Genomic DNA, 24,304 nt, shown 5'->3' with positions numbered 1-24,304 from the left:
TTGGACAATTAACCTGGGGTCAACAAGAAGAAATGCCACAGAGACAAGTGATATATTTTGAGGGGAAAAAAACAAAGGTCACATATGAGAAAGGCAACCAGATGTCTAGTATGATGTTAGGGGTTTGAGGGTGAAACTAACTCACAAAGAACAGCAAGATTCTGCTCCACCTGTTTTGGGATGTGTTAATAAAAATATTGAATCCACACTCCAGGGGAGGGGAAAAGATTTCATCTGCAGAACTGTGTCCATAATGGACCACTATAATTTGAGAAAAATTATTGTTTGGATTAGTTCTTGTCTGTAAATGTGACTTTAAGAAATATTAGAAGACGTTGCAGTCCCCACTTGGCCTCCAACTGAAGTCATATAGCAATCCACAGGTATACAACTTGGCAAAATTCAATACTTCTTTTACAACATGTTTTTAATATCATTGATCATTTTAGTCTTGCAGATGGCATAAGGTTGTCTTTGGGTTCCAAGCTTCAATAAACACAGTATTTTTCTGAAACCTGGAAGTCCTCTGCATTCTGCACCTTCCCTCTCTCCCTCTTGCCTTGTCCTATAAAGAAGTCTACAAAACACTGCTCTTTGCTTGCCACATGCTCAGCAACATGCACTTTGTTTGACTAAGACAAGTGCACTTCAAGTAAGTTCAAGTGGCTTAGCCCTTCTTCCTTCTACATGTGCATTTCATAACTTTTTTTTTTGGCAAACAATTCTACTGCTACATCTTTATTTCACTTCCAATAGAGGATTGTGGTTTTTGTAGAAGCAAGAACTTCAATGGCACTTCAAAGCCACTCAACCTGTTGGTCCAGGACACTACCTTCTTTTATTCTTGTTAGACAATTAATCTTTCTGTAATTTGTTTTCCTTTTAATAACATATATATTTTTTTTTTTGTTATTTTCCTGGAGCTGAGCACGATCACAAAGTTTATCATGGAAAAAGAGCTTCAGAAAGTCTCTGTGTTTTTTTGCTGTTAAGTTTTTGTTTGTTTGGGGTTTTGTGTGGGTTTGTTTTATTGTTTGTTTTTAAAATTCTTTCCCCAGCCTATCACCAGTTATGAAAACCAAAAATATTATATTTCCATCATCAAGTATGACACTTTTGAGCAACTTTGAAGGCTTTGCCAGAGCCAAAAAGAGGACTTTTGTACCAAGACCAGTTGCCCTTCATATAGAGTCCAGTATTTGTGTATCTGTTTTCTACTACCCTTCATTCTCAGAAATCTAATTTATCAACAAAATCATGCAGAATATATGCAGCTACAGTGAATGCTAGAGACACCTTGAAGTGCCAGATGTAAGCAATCTTTTCTGATGCTGAGAGCAAGTATTGGAAATTACTCCCAGCAGCTGAATCTTAGTTTGGTTTTTCAAAAATGCATTGCTGAAAATGGGGCACCTTCCCACTCAGAAGTTAATTGAGTAAGGCTGTAAATGTTCCTTACATTCTTTACATCCTTCTCTTCATTTAATTCAGAATACTTCAGTTCTGTGGAACTTTTTTATGTCCAAAACAAAGTTTGTCCCATTTATTTATAACCATACATTCTACTTGAGTCTTCATGATTTGGCAGAAACTTCAGGAATGTCTGGAATTCAGATGCATGTGTATTAGAATTTCTTGCTGCCATGATTTCTAGCAAAGCCTTCATAAGACTCGTAGTAAACACTTTGCACGTTAGGCTTAGTTTGGTTCTTGTGTGACAGATGCTGCACAAAGTCAGTGTAGATATTGGTATTGTAGCATTTTGCACAGAGATACAGCTCAAACAGAGATATAAATTTGGATAAACCTATTAAAATAGAATGTTTTGCTGCACAGAAAGAAAAAATAGCACAGTTTCAAATTTTACCTACTCCAGACTTCAAGAGTTTCAGGACTTGCCATTGGTAATACTGCATCTTCTGCAGAAGGTTTATAACTCACCCATCCTGGGAGAAAAATGGTATGGACATGAGTACTTAGTAAGAAACTTAACCTGGCCCATGGTACTTCACTGAGCAAATTTGTGCCTGTTTTTTCCTGCTCTAACTTCTTCGGGGCTGTTTTGCACAGTGGAGTAATGCCACCACAAGAAGGGTGACAAATACCTCATTCATACCCATCAACATGAAGGATAGATATGCCTCTCAACTCCCAGGGCAAGTGAGGTCCACAACCTGAGGTAAATATTTCAGTCGGTAATATTCAGTGTCTCATTCACAACCATCACCTTATCAAACACATGTGTGTTGGAATAATGTTCCGAAGTTCTTTTAATTAATTGTGATACATCCTAGTATGTCTTAGTAATGTTTCACAACTCTGAGCGATCTGCAGAAAATATTTGCTCCTTCTGAAGATAATTAGAAAACATTTCGGAAAAAGCATAAGGAATGGACAGAGAATGCATTTAGATTTAAAGGGCAAAAATCAAGTAATTTCAACTGGTTTTTTCAAAACCAGTTTTTTATAAATGTATCACAGGCTCGCAAAATGGGTAGAATTGGATGAGATCACAGTGGGGCATCTGATCCAGCCTTCCTGCTGAAGTTTCAAGCAGGGTCATCCTAGAGAACATTGCACAGGATTTCATCCAGATATTTCTTGAATATCTCCAGTGAGGGAGACTCCACAACCTCTCTGGGCAGCCTGTTCTAGTGCATGGTCACCTGCACAGTAAAGAAACTTTTCCTCATGTTCAAATGGAACACCCTATGCATCAGTTTCTGCCCATTGCCCCTTGTTCAGCATCTCTGAAAAGAGCCTGGCTCCCTCCTCTGTCTCCCTTCTCTGACACCCTCCCTTCAGATACTGATAGATATTGATGGGGCCCCCTCCAAGTTGTCTGAACAGGACCAGCTCCTATTCCTCAAATGTCTTCATAACCCTCTTTTGGACTCATTTCAGGAGCTCTATGTCTCTCTCCTACTGAGGAGCCCAGAACTCCAGATGTGTCTCTCTAAGGCTCACTATAAGGGCAGGATCACTATTATATTTTCTATGCTAACCATTGTTTTCAGTCAATAAAAATGTTTTCCTGTTTGTGTTTTTTTTTTGTGCAAGTAAAAGACATTCTTATATTTACATATGGTGCTTTTTACCTATCTTCAATTAATAGGAGAAATAATGCTTTATAGAAAGGCTTATGTAATTCACACTCTTATGAAACATTAGAAATTTGTACAAGACAAGCAGAAGTCATGAGGAATCTGTGCTCCCATTTAGGAGATAAAACATTTGCTCTGTTAGATTCTCTGGATTTTTCCTCCATTTAATTGAATCAGCCAAATAATCATAACCTTTGAGACAAAAATGCTAAAAAGTATCCCAAAGTGGTGTAAAAAAGTTTAATCTCATTAGGGAGAAATTGAACAATAAAAGCCAAATGAAAAAAGATTGTAATTTCCATAAAGGAAACCCCTAAGGACACTTGAATTGCTCACAAGTAGAGGGCACAATGATACCAGGTCCAGTTATTTTCATTAACCCATTAAAATGTAAGGCAGAACAACTGCAATGCCTAGAAAATGAATTAGCTGTAAAAACAAATCTAAATGTTATTAAAAAGGCAGAAATACAATGTGAAAGTATATTCTGTGTAAACTGACAGAATCTGTTCTGGAAACACCAGAACCAGACAGATGCTGCACATGGCTTCAAGTAGGCACGACTGAGGAATCTAAATACACTTCTCTGTATCCATGCATTAATAAAATCAGTTGTAAAGCTGACTGAATTGGCCTAGTGCCTGTAAACTACTGGAAATCATAATGATGTCCCAGGATACATACACAATGATAGCACTCTGCAGGTCAGGGACTGGAGGCAAAAATCTGATGAATTTGGAAGGTTCAAAACTTGATTTGGACAAAAAATCCCACAGAAATAATGACTGTGATGCATGTAAATGGGAGGGACACAGAAAGAATAAGAAAGGGGACTACCTGAAGTGTGTCAGAAACACAAAAGATCAGGTACATGGTGTTCCATATAAAGATTCTCATCTATTTGTCAGCACTCCTTCTGGACAAAAAGCCCTATTAAAAATTTAAACATTTTTTTTTTTCAGTGAAACCCTTCAGATTTTTCAATAATATTTTGATTTTGAACTTTGAAAAGCAGTGGCATTTTCATTTTTCCAGAATTTTGTTGCTATTTTATGGAGTTTTCATGTTGCTACTCTGAAGAGAAAGAGAGAAAAGAAAGAAAGAAAGAAAGAAAGAAAGAAAGAAAGAAAGAAAGAAAGAAAGAAAGAAAGAAAGAAAGAAAGAAAGAAAGAAAGAAAGAGAAAGAAAGAAAGAAAGAAAGAAAGAAAGAAAGAAAGAAAGAAAGAAAGAAAAGAAAGAAAGAAAGAAAGAAAGAAAGAAAGAAAGAAAAGAAAAGAAAGAAAAGGAAGAAAAGAAAGAAAGGAAAGAAAAAGCAAGCTGAGAGGAAAATAACTATTTTGGAAAGGGATAAGACATTTTTTGATTGATATAAAGCTGTCCAGATCCGCTCTGCAGTAGGATAAACAGAGAGAGACAAATGAGAATGCAGAGATCAAGAGACAACATTTTTATTACACTGGACATTGTATCAAAGAAGACAAAACAAGATAAAAAGGTCTTTCAAAATACAGGTGTCTTGTACCGAAGAAAGGGCTCTGCTGACATTCACTTCAAAAATCTGTATTTTTCACAACATATTTACTGAACTTTAGAAGTTAGAAAGAAGCAGTCTGACTTTACTTGTACCTGAATGTCTGGAAGCTTCTTCTGCCCTAAGGCTTTGGTTAATTCAAATGGTTGGATATAGAACTCCTGCAATTTCCCAAAGCAAAATTTCCAAACCATATTGCAGTTGCATATTAAGAGAAGGATGCTGATGCTGGAGAAAGGAAAATTATGTATTGAATGGCCATTAATTAACCAAATTCTATCCAAGTTATGGGGCACCCACAACAAAGCAGTGGTCTTTGCCCCAGAGCTACCATGGCATTATTATTAGTATGCTGAATTCATACAGAGTTTTTGTGAAGAGAAAGATTAATGTGTATACTAGAAGGCCCCTGGAATTTCTTCTGCTAAAAAGATCATTCCCACTGTTCAAACTGAATTTCTGATCATTACCCTGACAGGTACTAAAGGATACAGAATGGATAGTTATTTTCCTGTGCTTAATATTTCACTGCATTAGAAATGTCATGATGCCTAACAATTAAGTACTTTTCATCTAATTCAGTTCAGTTCATTAAGGTGCTTAGCTAGAATCCTAGTTCTTCCCTCAGCCATCAATCTGCCAGGTGTAACAATACAAAGCTAGTTTCCTCTCCTTGACTGATATTTTCCTGAATATTTTTCAGTTGCATATTTTCAGTGAGATTACACAGAAAACTCTAGAGATTTCTGATGGCCGAGAGATTTTGTCTGTGATAAAAATGCATACAAGAAAATATAATTAATTCCTCAGTATGTGACTATATATACTGCAGTTAGCACTTTACCAAGTTTCTAGGAAGGAGATCAAGACCAAGAGTAGGCTAGAAAATTGACTTTTCAATTCTCTGGAAAAAGCACCAAGTTTTCAAATATCAATTTATTCTATCCTGAACTGGAATGAAAACACACATAAGCAATATTTGCAGCAGGATTGAATAATTTAATTTGTGGAAAAAAGCCCAGATAATTGTCAGATAGTTGGGATGACTGGAAATCTGGGAGCTGTTCAAACTAAGTAACAAACTGATCTACCTGATGGCCTGACCTGGCAGACCAGATGAATAACTGGAATGCCTACTCCTGAATTTTTCCATTTATTTGACAAGTCTGTTGAAGACAACTGCTACACAATACTGAAAGTATATAGGAAGTATGAGAATCTTTATTCCTAGAAGATTTTCCAACAAGAGCCTTTGCAAAACTGGGATGATAGGAAGGTGCAAATGGCTGTCTCAGAGGACAGAAATCCTGATCAAGTGCTGAACAAAGACAGTGGCCCAAAAGAAGCCTGCTCAGTTGCACCAATTGGTAAGGAAAGAAGTGGAGTGGAGAATTTTGTAGCAGCAAAGCAATGTAAGGGTGATTGGTAAGGAAGGAAGTGGAGTGGAGAATTTTATACCAGCAAAGCACTGTAAGGGTGTTGAGGCAATGAAACAGGTTGCCTAGAGAATGCCTCATTCCTGGAATTGCCCAAGATGAGGTTGGATGGAACTTTGAGCAGCTTTACTGTAGTGGAAAATGTCCTTGTCACAGCAAAGTGCTAAGAGCTGAGTGATCTTTACGGTCCCTTCCAATCCAAGCTGTTCTTAGACCACCAGCTGGGGAAAGTGAGGGTATCAAAAGAGTTGTACAGACACATAAGGGACATACAGGAGAAAAGGGCAGAATACAGGGATAGACAGAAAAGCTTATAAATTAGATGCTTTTGTATGTCTACGTGGAGTGTGAGCATCCTTATTTTCTCAACTGTGGCAATAAATAAAGAAAAAAAGACCAATCAGACTCAAATATGGGCAATTACCTTTGCTGAAAGCAATAACCAGAAACAAATCTGGTCAGCCACACTACCTGGTGAGGAATCAAGAGAAAAACATGGCAATGTGTACAGAAAAGGATGCAAATTGGGGATGCAGGAGGCTGCGGTGGGTCGGTGAGGCTGTGCCAGCCACGGAGGAGATGTGCAGGGAGGAGGAGCAGGAGGAGCAGAGCTGGGACGGGCAGAGGTGCAGAAGGGCCCCGCTGCCATGAGCTGCTCGTGGCTGCTCTGGGAGCCCCGCACCGATCCTGCAGCGGGTCCTGCCTGCATGGAGAGGGAGTGATGAGTGAATGTGTGTGTGCTTGTGTGTGTGCCCACTGCAGCCTTCAGGCTGACACCAGCTGATGACAGGGGAGACACTGAAATAGAGATTTTCGGAGTTCACTTGAGCTAACAAGATGAATGTATCGTGAAAGAAACCTCTGCCATGAGACAAGGGACATAGGGAATCATAAATCTTTAGAGCTTCCTGCATAAAAGACAATCCCAGGGAAAACCAGGGAATGCATAGGACCCAGACAAAGGTCCATCTGTCTCCGGGAAGGAAAAGAACCCAGATAAGGAGACCCCTCTGTCTTCAATCATGTCAAGGCTAACAGACATACTCAGATAAGACCCCAAAGGACTAAAAACATGTGCGCAGAGGGCAAAAGTTCAAAAGTTCAATCCAGAGGAAGACTATGACCTTCGGCCTCAGAGACCACCAGGGACCCCCGTGAGACCACCACAGCGAACCATGCATGCCCAAAAGGGCATGGACCTATTTAGCATGAGAGACGAGGACAGGCGGGGCCAGGGGTTGAATATGCATAGAAAAGTTGTGTAATGTATTGCATATGGAACACCTTTGTGAATAAAGATGTGGGACAGGCTGAGGCTCGGGGCACAAGTTTTTGGAGAGCTATCTTGCTTGTGCCGGGCGCTGACATACATACCTACTTCATAACTGCATCAAGTTGTGGAGTCTATTTCTTTATTCTGCTTATCACTTCAACTCAGCTCTGAGATGTCAGGTGAGTGGTCAGTCCCCACTGGGATCTGGGGGACCTGTGAGCGAGGGATGCTGTGGGATGAGTCCATAAGTGCTGTGTGTCTGCAGTAAGCACCAAACTACACCAGCAGTGAGTCAGGGAACCACGGGCAGGAATGGGGAAGGGATGCTAGGTAGGCACAGAGACCACGATGGTACTTGTCATACCCACAGGTGTGTGTGTAGGTGTAAATCATGCTAGCAAACCAGCTAAGTCACTGACAGGCTAATGAGCCCTGGTCTGAGGCAGTAGCAGGTTTAGGATTATACCTGTCTCACCACAATTTGTACTAGCCAACAGGCTGCTTGCTGTTGTGGGTGCTTAATAGGTCTCTAGAAATGGGAGGCAATCTTCCTGCAAGACGTTTGAGTTCAGAATTGTGAGATTTTAATTATATCTAGTAAGTCCTATTATATTGTGCCATACTGTGCTGAAGAACACCTCAGGAGATATTAAAAATTGAATTTCACCAGGAGAGATAAAGCCAGAAAAAAACCCACACATGAATGTGAATATTGAATACTGTTATTAAACTTATTCTAACTATGTTTCTCGTGTCTGCCACAGATTATTTGACTTTAATTTAGTGGAGTTAGCGAGATATCTTTGCAAAGAATCATCAGGATTATTGAAAAATTTGGGGATAGGCCATGAAAAATTATAATAGACAGGAAGCTGGTATAAAAATCAGAATTAATAGACAGGAAGACTCCATCTCAATAAAAAAATAAATCACAGGAGGTCCAATGATCTGTAGTCTCTGCAAAGCTTTGGCTGTTGTCACGAATCTTTCTTTATTAAACTCATCCTTGGTAGAAATTTAAATAGGATGACCTTAGTTAGCTTGAAGTTGGAATGATTGCCACCAGCTGTGCTATCAGTATGATGGGAAAAAGGACTCCATTTATATGTGACATTTAAGATATTCGTGATCCTGCATGCATATATAGACAGCTAAAAATACACTCAAGGTTGATAATAAAAATGAAATGTAATTACTGAGAACTGTATGCTTAAGGGAAAAAAAAAAAAAGGCAAGTTGTGTTAAAAATCCCACCACATATAAAACATGTTTCACTTTGAGAAGAATTTTTAGTCCACTGGTTTTGAAAGCCATATCCAGCATCCAGACAGAGATCTAACCAAACCCTTTCCTGAGTAAATTGAAAATGGAAAGAGTGAATAGATACACAGCCAGAGTCGCCCCTTTTACAAGCTAAGAAGCATAAAAGTAGCTTATTTGAGAATAAATCAGTGGTCCTAGAGCCCTTCCTGGTTCTTCTGAACCAGGAAGGGAGAGGGTGGTTTAGAGGGTTTGCCCTCTCAACAGACATCCTCTGACTACTGTAATAAACAAATCCTTGGCCTTAGTAACAAAACTGACATGAATGAAATAGCCTAATAATGCATTTCTTAAGGAAGAACAATTAGGGAGAGCTATTTTATAAACCATATATAGGTAAAGCTGAAAGTACCTCTCAGATGAACCTGAGTATTTATTCAGTTTAGAGAGCAAGAAACTGGGGCCCTGAGAGATGAAGTGACTTGGCTGAAATGAGTGGCAGGCTGAGAAACACCTCCTGTATGACTGTTGCTGTAGTCAGACTATTGTCTGACTACAAAAATAATTTTTTCCAGAATTTTTTGCATGTGGTGGAGGATGCAGTTTTGAGTTTTTGACTCCTAGGAAAATCACAATGAAATCTTTTTTAAAGATATACTCACTTGCAGAAGAATTTTTTTCTTGAGGGCCTTGTCTTCTTGAACAAGCTATACAGCATTCTGACTTTTATTGGTCTAGGCCCTGCTACCTCCCTGGAACCTCCAGAGACCAAACCTCTCTGTGTTCACTTCTAGAACCCCATACACATCATCTCCTTTCCTCTGCCATAATGTCCCCATGCTAGGCAGGCTGGCAACCTCTAAGGGGCTTTTGTTTCTCATTTGCAACCAGATGAATGTAGCTTGAATTCAAATGCAGTCAGTAAGGTTACACATAGCAACCATATTTTTCATTATTTTAACCTTATTTTTCAACCAAGCATTTTCCATCCACAACCTATTGTATGGACCACCGTTATAAAGGCTGCTGTATATTCACATGCACACTTAATTTCCTTCCTAACTCATTGGGAAAAAACCCACTCCTACCTCCTTTACAAAGCAAATAATCTTAAGGATTGCAAAGAGGATTGGTAAAGAAATTTACTTTGCTCTCAAAAGATCTATTTGGTTCCTGGTGTGCAAAGACATGCCTCTTACATTTTCCATAGCAACAGAAGTTCTATGCAGTCTGTTTTATACAGTTATTTATGAGGATCAACAAAAGTTAGAGGCAGGATGCTTGGGCCAAATCTAGAGCTGCTTGGGTTTAATGCACTGAAAGCAGTCTTATGGGTGCTGCTGTAAAGGCATGAATTGCAATGATAACTAAGAAAAAAGCTGAGATGAGAAGCTAAAATGCAAAATCATGATGAGTTTTGGGCTGGTAAATGCATGAAAAGGCCATGGGGCCACTTGAATACTGTTCACTCAGGGGTCACTTAGCCCTGTGAGGGAAGTAGACAGCCTAAAAGATGTGAAAGAGCTTCCCTCTGATCTTTGAGAGTGCAGACTCTAGCAAGACATTTCCAAGATCTAGCTCAACCATGCTCAGAAGGCTCTGCAGACAGAGAGAGCTGAGGCTGTGGTCTTACACATATTTTCAAAGTCAGCTGACAAAACATAATCTGCTCGTGTATGAGTGGGAAACAGCTCTGCAAAGAGCTTGTCCCTGCTCCCTTTCCTCCCTTCCCACACAGATCTTCTCCTCACCTCAAGGCCATCAGCAAGAAGAAAGCAGATGATGTTTCCCGTTTCTCATTATGGTAATGTGAGGGATCCTTAGACTTCCACTGCTGTAACTCTGCTTTATGGCACATCCTTTTGTCTCTGATTCATAGCATCATTACCATTAAGCCATGGTAGTGTTACCTTTCCCATGCCTGCTTTAAGGATGTGATCTGAAGGCAAGTCAAGAGAAATGTTTCAGAAGGCAGGTCAGTGTGATGTGTTGCTTTGCATAGTGGCTGGTCACAAGGCCCCTACAACAGTGAGGCTGCAAGATAAAGTCATCACCACAGGCAAAGCCCCAGTTATTTTTGCTGTCTTTCTACAGTTTTGTGTGTATGTCTGAAAGATACAAGATGATTGACAATAGCACCTCCAGACAACTAAACAATCCTCTCTTTCTTGCCTTCCACCCTTTAATACTCTTTATAGGATTGCCAGAAATGGCATTCCATAATAAAAGTCTTTCAGCAGATAAATAGAATTGAACAAGGAATAATGCTGAAAGAAAGCCACATTGCAAACACTATATCTTGCTTTATTTCTTCTGTCTTTGAAAAAATGTTAAAATATTTACTTCCAGGATGTTGTCCCTAGTCCCTCTGATAAAGGCAGGCAAAAAGAATTGTACAGAACAGACTGGGCTGACATCTGAGCTCCATATCTAACATTGTCTCAGTAACACCCACATCCCCAGCCTACATCATAAAAATTTGGAGAGCTGCTCTTCTGCAATGGCTCCTCCATCTGCCTTTGCATGGCCTCCTGCTCCACGTTCTCAGAGCTCCCTCACTTGACAGGTTCTCCTTTCTCCATTCCTACCACCCATAAAGAGACAAATCTCTATTACACCTTCAAATCCACCCAATTATTTAGGCACAGTGAGCCAAAATGAGGGAACCTTCTCCACTGTAGGCCAGGTTTTGGCCTGTTCTGCATGAGTGAGAGTGTGAAGCTGAAAACAGGTGAGGTGAAAGAGAGTGAGATGGTACAGGTCTTTTTCTGGTCTCAATGAGAAAGGTCTGACAAAAAAAAAAAAAAAAGGCTTAATTAAAGAGCTGCTTTAATAAAACAGAAACAAGGGAGAAATATAGATAGCAAGTAAATCTTATATCACTTGAGATGCTGAGAACGCCATAGCTGTGCAGCATTGAGTGGCCTCTGGATGCTCAGGTTAGCTGTACTGTGGAACACTAACTCCTTGAGGCACAATAATCTCCTAAGCCCTGTCATAGAAGGACCCTTCCAGAAGATTTTCTTACCATCATGCTGATCAATATTCTATACTCTTCTTCCACATTTTCCACCCTGTGCTTGATAACTTCTGTTTGGCTCACAAGCTTCTGTAGCAGTATCTTCTTTGCATGCTGATTATGTGCCAAGAATAAAATCATTGCTTTTAGCACAGTCTGTAAGATTTCTATTGGGCATAAGGTGGACACCTGATTTCACAATTACCCATTGCTAATGTGATGCCTTTAGCTTAGTCCCGAATTTAACTAGACACTAGAGCAGGCCCAGTTTTACAGTGTGCATTTAAAACCTGGCAAAACAGGAGGTGGTGCATCAGTTAGTTACCCTCTGTAAGTGCTCTGTGCCAGGAGAGGAACACCCCATTGTTCTGAAGTTGTTTCATGCAATCACTGTAATAAGTTTGGTGATGATAAGCTCGTACTCTTATTTCATTCATTATTGCTTTGTTCTCTAGAAATTTCCTTTAGCATACAAACAAGCTACTTGGATTTTGCTTTGTAAAAAAACAAAGTATTGCTTTATGTACCTTATTGTGAATATGAGAGCCTTTGGGATGTTTTTTTTTTAAGAAAACATCATTAGCAGATTTATTTTTATCATAATTTTTAGGAGAAAGTTATTGCTTGCCATGGAAGCTTTTACTCTCAAAAGCCTTATTGCTGCACTGGGAATCATATTGACCATAATAAATTAAAAAAAGTCACAGACCAAAAGTGAAAAAAAAATACAAAGTGGAAATTTTAACTGCTTTCTGCTGCTTGCATAATACATAAATGTTAGATTTTAATAACTCTTCTGCAATTTTCCAGCTCTGGCCTTGCACACTCTAAAAACCTGAGCCATGTATGGTTGGATCTGCACGTAACTCATTGAAAGTCACTAAAATGTACTTTGGTTCTCTGATGAGGTGCTGTCTTAAGTTGGAAATGGGGGTGTATTCTATGCATATCTGATAAGACAATTATCTTCTGTTAATTGGGCAGTTTTCCTTATCTCTTCCACAGCCAATCCTTTTCTGTTAAGGGGACATTGAGTGCCACAGCATGACTGATAAATTCCATTATCCCATTGTGAGAGGCTCTGCTCAGGGGGAGGAGCCAAGCATTCCTACTTGGATATAATCTAAAATTTGGAACACCACAGGCAGCCTTTTCCCACTGGATTCCCAGAGGAGCAGTTTTCTTCTCCACTGGATTCCCAGTGAAAGACCAGGCCCATCTACACCACCACTGGACCTTCAGAGGAAGACTGCAGCCTTCTAGGGGATCACTGCTCCAACAGAACCACATCTGTCACTGCAGGAGCACTGCAGCCACCATTCCAATGGGACTGCTGCCAACACCCTGACCCACAGGGTGTCAGGTTCTATTCTGACTCTGTCAGTGTTGTTTTGTATTGCATTTTTGCAATACAAACCATATTTGCATTGTTTATTTTTATTTTTATTTTCTCCCCTAATAAAGAACTGTTATTCCTGCTCCCATATCTTTGCCTGAGAGTCCCCCTTAATTTCAAAATTATAATAATTCAGAAAGAGGGAGGGGGGTTTACATTTTCTGTTTCAGGGGAGGCTCCTGCCTCCTGCAGCAGACACCTGGCTTTTCAAACCAAGACTGGTGCTGGTTGAAGCATTGGTTTGGAATTACACTAGGCATTCAACAGACAAAATAAAGATTGTCACAAAAATTTTCTTGCTTTTGGAATACAAAATCAGAGGTACGGTAGAAAACTCAGGAATCAAGCTTGACAAGGCCTGAGGAAAATAACAGTTTAATCACCATAACAGGTTCTTGTTGCTTTCTAGTACATATTTGCACAGAAAAAGCCAATGAATCCCCATAGACCTCAACTGATATTTCACAGAAGCATCAGAAAACAGATACAGGTAGATTTCATAAACCATTTTCTTTCTTCACACAAATATTAGCATGGAAAGAAAATATTTTTCAGAGAGAATTCATAAATATCTTGAGATAAGCATTAAGTGAGTGAGAATCCAGGAAACTATCAAGACCATATAATGGAACAAAGGGTGCCTGCTTACAACAGAGTAAGAGAAAATGGAAGAGTAAACATTTAGAAAACAGTTTCACAAAAAGTTTGAAATCTAGATTTCTAGACCAGGCAGAGTCAGTGCCAAAGGACAGAACATAAAACATAATGAGAAGGAGTAAAAAGTTCATGGTGCTAGAAGGCAAGAGGTGGGTATTACGCAGCAGTATAAATTAAGAAAATATTTTTGGTATATATTTTGAGATATATGATGACTCTAGACATTGCAAACTCCAAGTGACTGTGAATACATGTAGAAAAGCAAGATCTTCCCTTGTATGTTACATGTTTGACTGAAATTACTAGAACGTATCACAGATGTATTAGAACAGCACTGTATATACAATAGTTTCTCAAGTCCATCAACTGACAAGAAAATTACTATCAGTGCTGTCCTTCTCAAAACCCTTAGGAGCTTTCTTCAGCCAGTACCTGAATGTGAAAAAACACGTAACAGATACGAACAGATTCGAGCTGGCTGCTGTCAACACTCTTATTACAACTCAGCATTATCAACTCATCCATCATTGTTTTAGATATGCCAAAAGATACAACACTGAAGAGGCTAAATTTCAAGAAGGACACAAATTCATAGAGGGTGAGATCTGATGGCATTGCACTTCATCTTCCACAAAGTATGAGGTAAAAGTCAAGTGCTTCTATTCTTTACAATAAGACAGAACAAATCTGCTTCAGTGTTGTGAAATATTGAATTAGGACTGAAAATCAAGCAGTTAAACTATATGAAAAATAAGGAGATGATCACACAGTCTGCTAGGTTTCCCCTGGAAGATGATACAGAAATCCAGCCCCTATAAGAATTAGAAAAAGGATGGGTTCACTGTTGTAATAAATTGTAGCAGTATCTTCTAAAACACAAGGGGATGTTGTGATCATCCAAGCAGAACCAAAATACTATAAGCAAATAAATGCTTCAGGAGATGCCTCACTGAAAACATTTACAGTAGAACTGGACACCACAACTGTACATTTACTGTTGTGATTAGAGTGCACTTTTGTGAACTTACAATTGTGAAATTACAGCAACACTGACAAAAACATTCAGGACCCTTAAGCCTAAACACCAAAATGCTGGAATGGAAAAATAGTATCTTGACTTATGTTAACAAATATTCGGAAATTTACTTTTTTGTTATTTTGAAGAGATCAACAAATAATTTTAAGTCAAACATCTGCCCTGTGCCCTTCACTTCTCCTCTGCTCCTTTTTCAGCCTCATATCTCAATAAAGAGAAGATGAATGAACTACAGGGAGATTCTGAGGTGATGTGTGGCAAGGAGACTGCAGGAGAGCTGAGGGATGGGCAGACAGGGAGGGAGAGAGCTGCAGGCATTGGCAAAGGAAGAGAAAATGATATTCAGAGAAGTCAAGTGTTGCTGGTAGTCACTGTGTTTCAGCAGTAGAGACCAAATTATTTGTATCTCCCTCTCAAAAAAACCAAACAAACAAAAGGAAAAAACAACAAACACAAAAAACCCCAGTCAAGATATATATGGTGGGAGTAGGTGGTAAAGCACACTGTTTTGATTGAAAGCTAGTTCCAATGAGAGATGAGGGAACACACATTTCCTGCCACTCACTCCTGAGCTCTGTAACCCAGATAGTGCTTACAGATGCAACAAGGAAGAAGCCTGGGTATAACAATATCTTCATCATAAAGCTTCATTGCTTTAATTTCTTGCTGGGTTTTCCTTTTTCCTTGCACCTTAGGCAAAGCAATTTGTTTGTGCTTGCTCCTGCCACATTTTCAGTCTGCAGGGATGAGCAAGCCAGATGTGCTGAAGTTGGTTGAATTCACAAGAAAACAGAATTGTAAGACTATTAATTCCAAACTTCACCTCCAAGCAGAAATGAGGCACTCCTTAGTTTGTCATTAGCTAGTAATGGGTATGCATTAAGCATGAAACAGAAATCAGTAAAATCTTTATGACTGTAATATTTAAAGCCAAGGCACTCATCACCATAAATTAGAGAAGAGTGGGAAGAGTAATTTTTTAGGAAGTTCTGCTCCCAGACTGGCTTTCAAAGCTAAAATTTCAAGGAGTGTATACAGTAGATGAAAAATCAGAAGTCACCATCTCCTGGGGAAGTATTGAAATGCACTGTGGCCCTTTGGTCACAAACACTGGGCTTTTAAAAATTCCCATGTAAATTTTAAATATTCAGTGGCTGACAATTCCTCACAAAATTTCACTGACAATAGAAGGAGTATGCCTGGGAGTAAAAGGCACATCAAATCTGAATAAACTTCACAAATCTTTCTTCTTCCAAAGTGAAGAAGAACCACCATTAAATGATGGCGTAGCCAAGGACACTCACACCTCTGCCACAGTGGATTATCTGGAGAACAGTGTTGTCCCTGCTGCAGCAGAGATGCTTTGGGGACTTGCTCATCAGGAGAGCTGGCATTTTTCACTGAACTGTGCCTGCTTGTTGAAGCACTCTCAGATCTGTTCATCTGCAGAGAGAAAATCTGTATTTGGTCCAATGGTTCACTCAAGTTGATCTTGTATCCTACAGAAGTAATTAATTGATATCAATGAGGAGAATAGGATGCAAAGCTTTAACACACAGAGGTCCTTTCTCTTTCAGCTCCCACCCTTCAGCAGATCATACATCTGGCCAGGGCAAATTATGGTTATTTCAGAGCAGATCAGAAAAACATGGACCAGTGAAAACATTCTGTGGAGTCCCTCAGTGTAGATCCATATCTGTTCCTTTCCAACGTGACAAAGGTGTTCCCTGATTTGCTGTAGGATGTTTTCTATCTCCATCACAGTCCTCCAGCAGCAGAACAGAATCCCTCTGGTTAACTGGATCCCTCCACGCATGCACATGAAGCAACATTAAAACACTTGGCAATGGTTATTTCCTCCTGCAGTTAACTGAGAGGGAGTGCACTGCCATCAAAACAGCAATACTCATACTCCAAGGATCACAGTAGAACTGAAAGAAACTGCTATGTCCTTAGGTTGGATACTAGGAAAAATTTCTTCACTCAGAGGTTGGTTGAGCACTGGAACAGGCTCCTCAGGGAAGTGGTCAGAGCACCAAACCTGACAGAGTCCAAGAAGCATTTGGACAACTCTCTTGGGCACGTGATGTGATTCTTGGGGATGTCCTGTATAGGAGGGATAAGAGTTGGACTTGCTGATCCTTGTGCATTGCTCCCAACTCAGCTCTGAGGCTCTTTGATTCTGTGAAAAGTAGCCAGGAATTGTCATTTGGACTTTGTATCTGGAGGGCAAGACAACTTGACTCTTTCCATGGTGCAATATCCCAGTTAAGACAGCACAGCCACTCACCAGGCACCATCTCTGCTCTCTGGGCATGCTGAGCAGCAGGAAACGATGTTTAGACTGCCTGATGTCTCAAACTGCTGTGAGCTAGCTGCACAATCCTAGTCCTCTAGACTTTCTGAAAGTACCTCCACAAGTCCTGCTCCCACAGTCCCTGACTTCCCACAGAATGGAGGATGTTTTACACCACATCCCAACAAACACCTAATGCCCATCAGTTACACATGGGATCTGCTAAAGGCCTTCCTTTATACCCACAACTCACAGCAGGCAGGAAATATTCTCCTCTGAATTTGCATGCGGGCATATCGCAGCATAATGTTCTGATACTTCCAGGTGTTGAACTGACAGTCTAAGGCAAGTATTAGAAATGTATTCACCTGTATTTCTGTCAAATTTGGCAATTTACTGTCAAAAGCTAGAAGTTTTCATGGTGTATTTATGAAGGAAATGTATCCCATGTAACATAGTATTTAATAAGTAGACTTATTGTCCCCCAGAAATTCTATGAGTAAACAACATTCTGGGGGTCCATTTTAAGATTAAATTGTTTTAATATAGATTATAAATATAAAAATACAGATTATTTCTAGATATAGAAATAATATTAATTAATATAGATGGATTCTAGAATTATAGATTATAAATATAGAAAATAACTGTTTTCTATGATGATACAAGAAAGTTTTTTTTTAAGTTAATAGTATTTTGAGAGCCATTTTGATTACATCAAAGACAGTATATGATGAAACAGGGCAGAAGAAAGTCAGATGAATTGGGATATAATGCTAAAATTTTGGCTGGTTCTCTCCTATTTGTATGGGATATTGTCCTTAGTTTGAAATCTCAAGAAGACACTTACCAAAGATTCCTGTTGAAGTGGGCCAGGTAAAAAAGAAGTGCGTCCTGTTCCTGATGTATTATAACTTGCAAGAAATGTCTGTGGCTGTTTAAAGAGCTGTTAAGAGAGTCCTGCAGCACAATGTCACGCTATGCACAACTCAGACAGCATTTTAGCTGTGCTGTGGGGATGAGGTCAAGAGTCAAAAACTTCCTACCAGGGTTTTTGCCTTCCTCTTAATGCAGTTGGTAGAATCACAAATATTTTAATGGCAGATAGGCACATTTGTATAAACTGCTTTTGCTTACTAAAGTCCAGGAAACCTCACAAAGGTAGAAATGAAATCAAAATAAAAGAACTCAGTTCATTTTTTGTCTGCTCAACCGAGTTTGGCCCTCTATGTATTTGCCTTCTGGACATTGTCTTAAGGGATGTGTAGGGTTGACACCTATTTTAGCAAAAAAGCTGGTCTGTAAAGTTGTCTGGTTATCTCTGATGGGGTTTTTTTTCCTCCGCTGCCAGGCTAAAATTTTGGTGTGAAAATTAGAAAGGAAGAAATATATTTGTGTATCTGGAATACTGTGAATTTAATACATTAGGGTTATTTACATGTACATAAGCTGTGCTCTTGCTATGATTTCCAGAAGCATTCAATCCACAAAAAAATCCTATAACTCTCTGTAACCAAATTCCTTTGTTGTTTTATTTTAAACACTAGTAATTTAAAAGGCAAAAATGCTTCCTCCTAACTTCGAAACACTTACCAATTAAGACATGTTCAATGTAAGAAATATTCAGGCAGAAATAGCATGGTTTTTAGGATTTCAGCCATTCAAAAAGAGACCCACAAGGATGGCTCCTTGACAAAGACTCATGGTTGCCATGGATATAAAAAAAATAAACAGAACAATAAGAAAAAAAGAACTCTGGAAGCAATGAAGAATTAAGCAGCACACCAAAAAAGGACATAGTTCGCCACCTAAACACCAAGAGTTTTGGTTTTTATCTTTATTGCCCATGTGCTCTCTTTTAATACAAATATATATATATTTTTATATGTAAGCGTCAAACAAGGCTTCAAACAAGTAGACTCTCTTCATATTTCAGTACAGGCATGGGGTGATAAATCTGTCACAAAGTTTATTGCAGATTTTCAAAGGAATTTTGACTTCTCTATCACCAGGGAAAAACATCCAGAATAAACAAAACTGAATATTCTAACAAACAGTCTGAAAACTTGAGATCCTAATAAAACATCTAAGGGGATTCAGCCCCTTTATGAACAGTAAAAAAAAGCCTCTTTTCTCACCCTGTTTCCTGAAAAAAAAGCAATAGCTCCTGCTAAAGTTAGTACATTAGGCTTCTTACATTTATTTTGTGGAATTTGGTCGTTCTTGTGCTCTCAATACATCAACAAGAAGGATTATTCATTAAAACTACAAATTACTTCTTTAAAAACCTATCAAATATTTCACTTTTCCCCAGTTATTAAACAGCAATGAGCTATTTTAACTTGCTTCCCACTTGAAAAGTATTCAATATAAGAAATCCCATTCCTGTAAGTTTATTACCAGCATAACTGTTGAGTTAGGCTTTAAAAGAAGAAAACTTGTAGTTCTTCAGTCTCCAGTTGGTTTACCAACTCAGAGCATTTTGAGAGACTTGCTCAGCTTTCACTGGCTACTCCTACAGGAGTTTAGCTTCTTGTAGCCTTATTTGATGTAGATCCTTAGCACCAAGAACATCTGAACTTCTCTAAACCCAAATAACTCTGACTAACTTGAGCCTCTTGTTCAGAGTTTTTGTGGTTCTTTGTTGACTTCAGGTGGTTCCAAACCCAAATAAAGCTAGTACAACACTGGCCAGCAAAGATGAGCTCAGTCACATACATTTCATGTCAAGATTGTTTGACATGTAAAGTTTGACCCAGTTTTCTTCAATTATCAAATAGAGGTTAAAGAAGAAGTTCCAGATGAGGACTCTTCCTCCAAGGGGGCACTCTGCACAGTGCTGGGATAGATTTGGGCCTTGCTCTCTTCTCCTACAGCGTGCAGGTTTTTTATGGATGTAATGCTGGAGATCATTTTGTTGTTTCTTCCCATGGCCACATATCAGGAGCAAGATGCTGGTGATAATTGGATGTCCATGTTCTGGAGTGCCCCACAGTAATATTCCAGAGCCAAATTGTCAAATCAGGATGGTGAGCAATACAGCATTCCCTGTTCCCAGTGAGGAGATGGATTCACCATCCCTGGAAATATTGAGGAATGACTGGACCTGGAACTTGTTCACATGAAGATGTTCAGTCAAAGATAGGACTTGAAGATCTTGGGGGTCTTTTCTAACCTGAATGGTTCGGTGATTCTATGATATCCAGCCTTCCTTCTCTCAACAGGATAGAGAGAGTCTATGATTCCTCAGCAGAGGCTTCAGGGATGGGAAGAGACAAGTCTTGATTTTTCCAAGTGCTCCTGTCCCAGGGTGAGTGCGGTGTTAACTGGCAGCAGCCACCAGATTTGTGCTGCCAAGGTTCTGCACTGTCACACTGCTGAAATGCTTATTAAATAAAAGCTCTGTGACTCCAAACAACTTCACAAAACTGTATGAGAGAGGAACTAACCCCTGAAAAAACTTTAAAATAAACTGTGATTTTCAGATAAGCCTCCAGAATAGAAATTAAGACCTGCAGTGTGAATGTCATCAGACACTCACTATACACAAGTCCACCCAGCAGACAAGGTCTGTAAGCAATTTAATGTGGTTTAATCTATTTTAGTTCAGTGTAGCAAATCAATAATCTGTGAAGAGCTCTACTTAAAAAGGAAGGACTTGACAGCTGGTCAAGGAAGGGCCTGTAATGGCAGATACTTGATTATTACAAAAAGAAAAGTTTGACAAATTTTATATGTTTCAGTATTATATGCAAGTTTACCTTCAGTGGAGGGGCAACATTAATGCAAACAAAATGTCATGAGGCTAAAAGAGGAAAGAGCTCCAGATAAATGGTAAATGAGATGTGTCATCAGTAAAATGCAGAGAAAAAAGGTTGCCCTCATAAAAATTCTCTTTGCCAAAATAGAGACTACATGTAGGAAACCCTACTCATGCAGAACAAGAAGCACAAGTTCAAGGCCAGTTTGAAGTGGGACTTCCTGCCTATACGTACTTTTTGATGATACCTACAATTGGAAATTTTGCAGAAATTATAAGATTTGGCATCATCAAAAGAAGAGCTAAAGCATAAGTAATTGGCATGAGGTTTCCATAGTACAACTGAATAAAATTAATTTAGTGTGTTTCTATTTCAATGAACCACTAAGCCGAAACCATTTTGGTCATAAAATAAAAAAGTTTTCGATTTGAATGTTAAGTCCAAAATTATATCTACAACAGTAGTTGTCTAAGATACTTCCCTTTCATAATAAATAACTGTTCTCCTCTTTCACAAAAGAGGAGCAATGGGATTTTATTAATTTATTAGCTTTTTCTTTGTATTCTAAAGAAGAGCATTTGTGTAAGAGGAAAGCTGGATTTACAGAGAAAGCTATTTTTATGTCTCCCAGCAGAAGATTTTATCAGTCAGTCTAGCTCTTGAAATGTCCTCACTTTCCCTCCTGACCCATTCTCTCTGCCGTTTGCGTGTCTGGCTTCACTTACTGTGAGGAACACCCATGGAAGCCAGCTGTCAAAAAGTGTGCTGGCTGAGGAGGAGGATGTTTGCTCTGACAGACGTAGGATTTGTGCTGAAGGTCCTTCTAAAACATGTCCCATTTCCTCTGCCATTTCCAGGAGTGATGCAAGAATTGTCTGGTGAGTTGTTCTCCTGTGTTACTCAAAAAGTCCACTTAGGAGACTGCAGAGGACTCCTGCTCCTTCCTCTGTGCATTTCATGACAGAGATCTGAAAACCAGGGTTGGAACTGGCTGAATTGAGTGCCAGCACAGAGAGCAAGATTGTGTGTTCTGAGATTGTTTTTTTCAAAACACTCAGGTAGCAATGGCATTGTAAAAACAGAGGCACCTAGCAGAAACAGAAACTCTAGTAGAGCCAGCTGAACCACATACCACCACAAATCCTGTCGTGAAAAGAGTTTAACAATTTTGCAAGGGGGAAGAACAAAACTGCTCATACTCAGATTTTTCTCCTTTCTGTTTGTGTTTTGAAAAAAAAAAGCAGATAATATCCTGGAGAGATAAGGAATTCAGACCACGAGGTGTTCTCTGCTCAGATTAATGTACATCTTTTGTTTTTTGCAGATCCAGGACCAAGACATATGTTTGAAGAAAATGGGGAGAGGTACAAAAACAAAACACAAGGAATATGATATTTACTGTGTATGGTTATTGAGACAAAAATCCCTGTATTTGGAACACTAGGAAAAAAGGAATAAGAAACATGGATCTCCAGTGCTTTAACAGCATATAAATAAGTTGAAAAAGGTAGAACTCAATACATAAGCATTGCTGCAATGAGGCAGGAAGTGTCTTCTGGAAAGGATGCATTTACTTACAGTATCTCTGAAAGATCTCAGGGCTAATTAATTAGAAATTATATGCAAATATATATAGCATGTTAATATATAGCAGTGTATAGAGTCAGAATATTAGGAAAGCAAAAAACTCTGTTGACAGCTGTGCTCCTTTTTTGAGTGGTTCTATTTTATAAAATTTACCTTTAAAATTGTATGACTTTAATAGAAAGGGATTATCTTCTCATCCTTTTCAAAAATTCAGCCTTTGCCTTCACAACCCAAGAATCAGCCTTGGAACAACTTGTCTCCAACTACAGCAGGACAGTGCCTTTCATTACTTCAAGCAGATGATCCTTCCAAATGCTACCCAAAGCCAAATAAACAAGTGGAAGTAAAGTAAATACCTTTTATAGCAGACTTGCTACGAAAGTCTGTATACACCTTTGATATGACTGTATTCACCCTTGAGCCTCCTACACTGCACTTACTTATGGGCATAAATGTGCAGTGCAAGCTCCACAGTGGGAGCGCTGTTGCAATTTGTCCCATACACAGAGAAATCAAAAATGGAGAGAGCAGGAGTGGGGGAGGCCTTTATGGACTTTGAATGTAGTGCAAATATCTCTGGCACCCACAAAACAGAGCCTAAGAAAGCCAAACTATGGAGCCTGGGTGCTAAGAAGCTTGAAAGTAGAAATTTGGTCTTAGTCAGACAGCTCTGAGAAGTCCCACAAGTTTTAGTGGTCCCCTGCATTATATAAATTGGTTGAACTGCCAGTGGCACTGCATTTCTCCTGTTTCCTCTTCACAGAAGCTCAGACTGAACTGAGAATTGTACTGGAATGAGAGAAGAGTGACTGTGCAGCACCAGTTTTTAAGTCCTGTTTCTGAAGAGTTTGAGTTTCTGAGGTTCTATGAGCAGGTAAAATCTCCCTCTTCTGCTGCTGGGCAGTGTTGCAGGCTCCTCCTCAACACTTGACCCCATTCATACCGCATTTTTGGATGGGGCCATGGGTGCTGGGGAGGTGGGGGAAGATATGGAGGCTGGCCTGTTACAACAAAGCCTGTGTGTGGGGAATATGCAAGCCCACAGAACTACAGTACAGGCAATTTCATTAGATCATACATCCCTGGTGAAATGCTTTTCTCCATCATTCTGATGATGACTCATATACAGCTTCAATTGGTCTGCATCTTATGTAAGATATCCTGAGACTCTATGGCATAATTTCTAGGGAGTGAACAAAAAAATGATATAAAATACAAGAAAGAAATCTGTCAGCCTTAGGCTGATGGCAAGAATTTCAGGCTACATGGGGTGACAGGTCTTGGGACAATATCTGTGGCTTTACCATTTATTTGCATTGCCCTGGTCCAATAAGGCACTGGATCTATTACAGAGACAATAATGCAATATTCATTTATGAAACTGCAGGCATGTCTTTCAATCAAATAAGGAAATCCCTGAGAATGGGTTTATGATAGTGCCAGTGAAAGTTCAGTGCACACCCAGCCCTGAAAAAAATCTACCAGATACTTACTACCAGGCAGGTGGGAAAACACAGACTGGTAGAGATAGCAGGAGCTGTGTCCAGGAATTATACAGATTTATATCATGAAAAATCTCTCTTTGGTCTTGAGTTGTGGCACAGAAAACTTGGCTGATGAGTCTGTGAATGGATAGGAGATGCACAGCTGAATTATTAGCTGTATATAGTTCCAAAAGACCTTCACGTGCCTCATGGTACTAATTTCTAAGTTATTAATCATGGCCTTACAACTAAGTCATGAGACTGAATCAGAAAGCTTTATCTGATTTGAGAAGGCATCCTGTTGATCTATGACAATATGCTGTGTTTCTATTAAGGGATTAACGTCAGGATTTTCTGTTACAGTAATTACAGAAATTCATAGTTGTTTGAGGAAAAAGATACTGCAGAACTGAAATAGTTGATATTTTATGAGTCTTGTACATGAGCTAGTAATTGTCATGTTT

At 39.2% G+C, this 24,304-nt stretch overlaps 1 long non-coding RNA gene across 1 annotated transcript in view; it reads left to right on the top strand.

Moving 5' to 3' along the window:
• The first annotated feature begins 9,150 nt into the window (after positions 1 to 9,150).
• LOC110472307 (uncharacterized) overlaps positions 9,151 to 24,304 on the top strand; it is a 28,310-nt gene continuing 13,156 nt past the window's right edge. Inside the window, exon 1 of the long non-coding RNA XR_014951286.1 lies at positions 9,151 to 23,230. This is a non-coding gene — a long non-coding RNA (uncharacterized LOC110472307). The remainder of the gene's footprint in view (positions 23,231 to 24,304) is intronic.

The sequence above is a fragment of the Lonchura striata genome, chromosome Z (assembly GCF_050655825.1).
Source record: "Lonchura striata isolate lonStrDom1 chromosome Z, ASM5065582v1, whole genome shotgun sequence".
In the NCBI taxonomy this organism is placed as follows: domain Eukaryota; kingdom Metazoa; phylum Chordata; class Aves; order Passeriformes; family Estrildidae; genus Lonchura; species Lonchura striata.
This window is presented reverse-complemented; position numbering and strand designations above follow the sequence as displayed.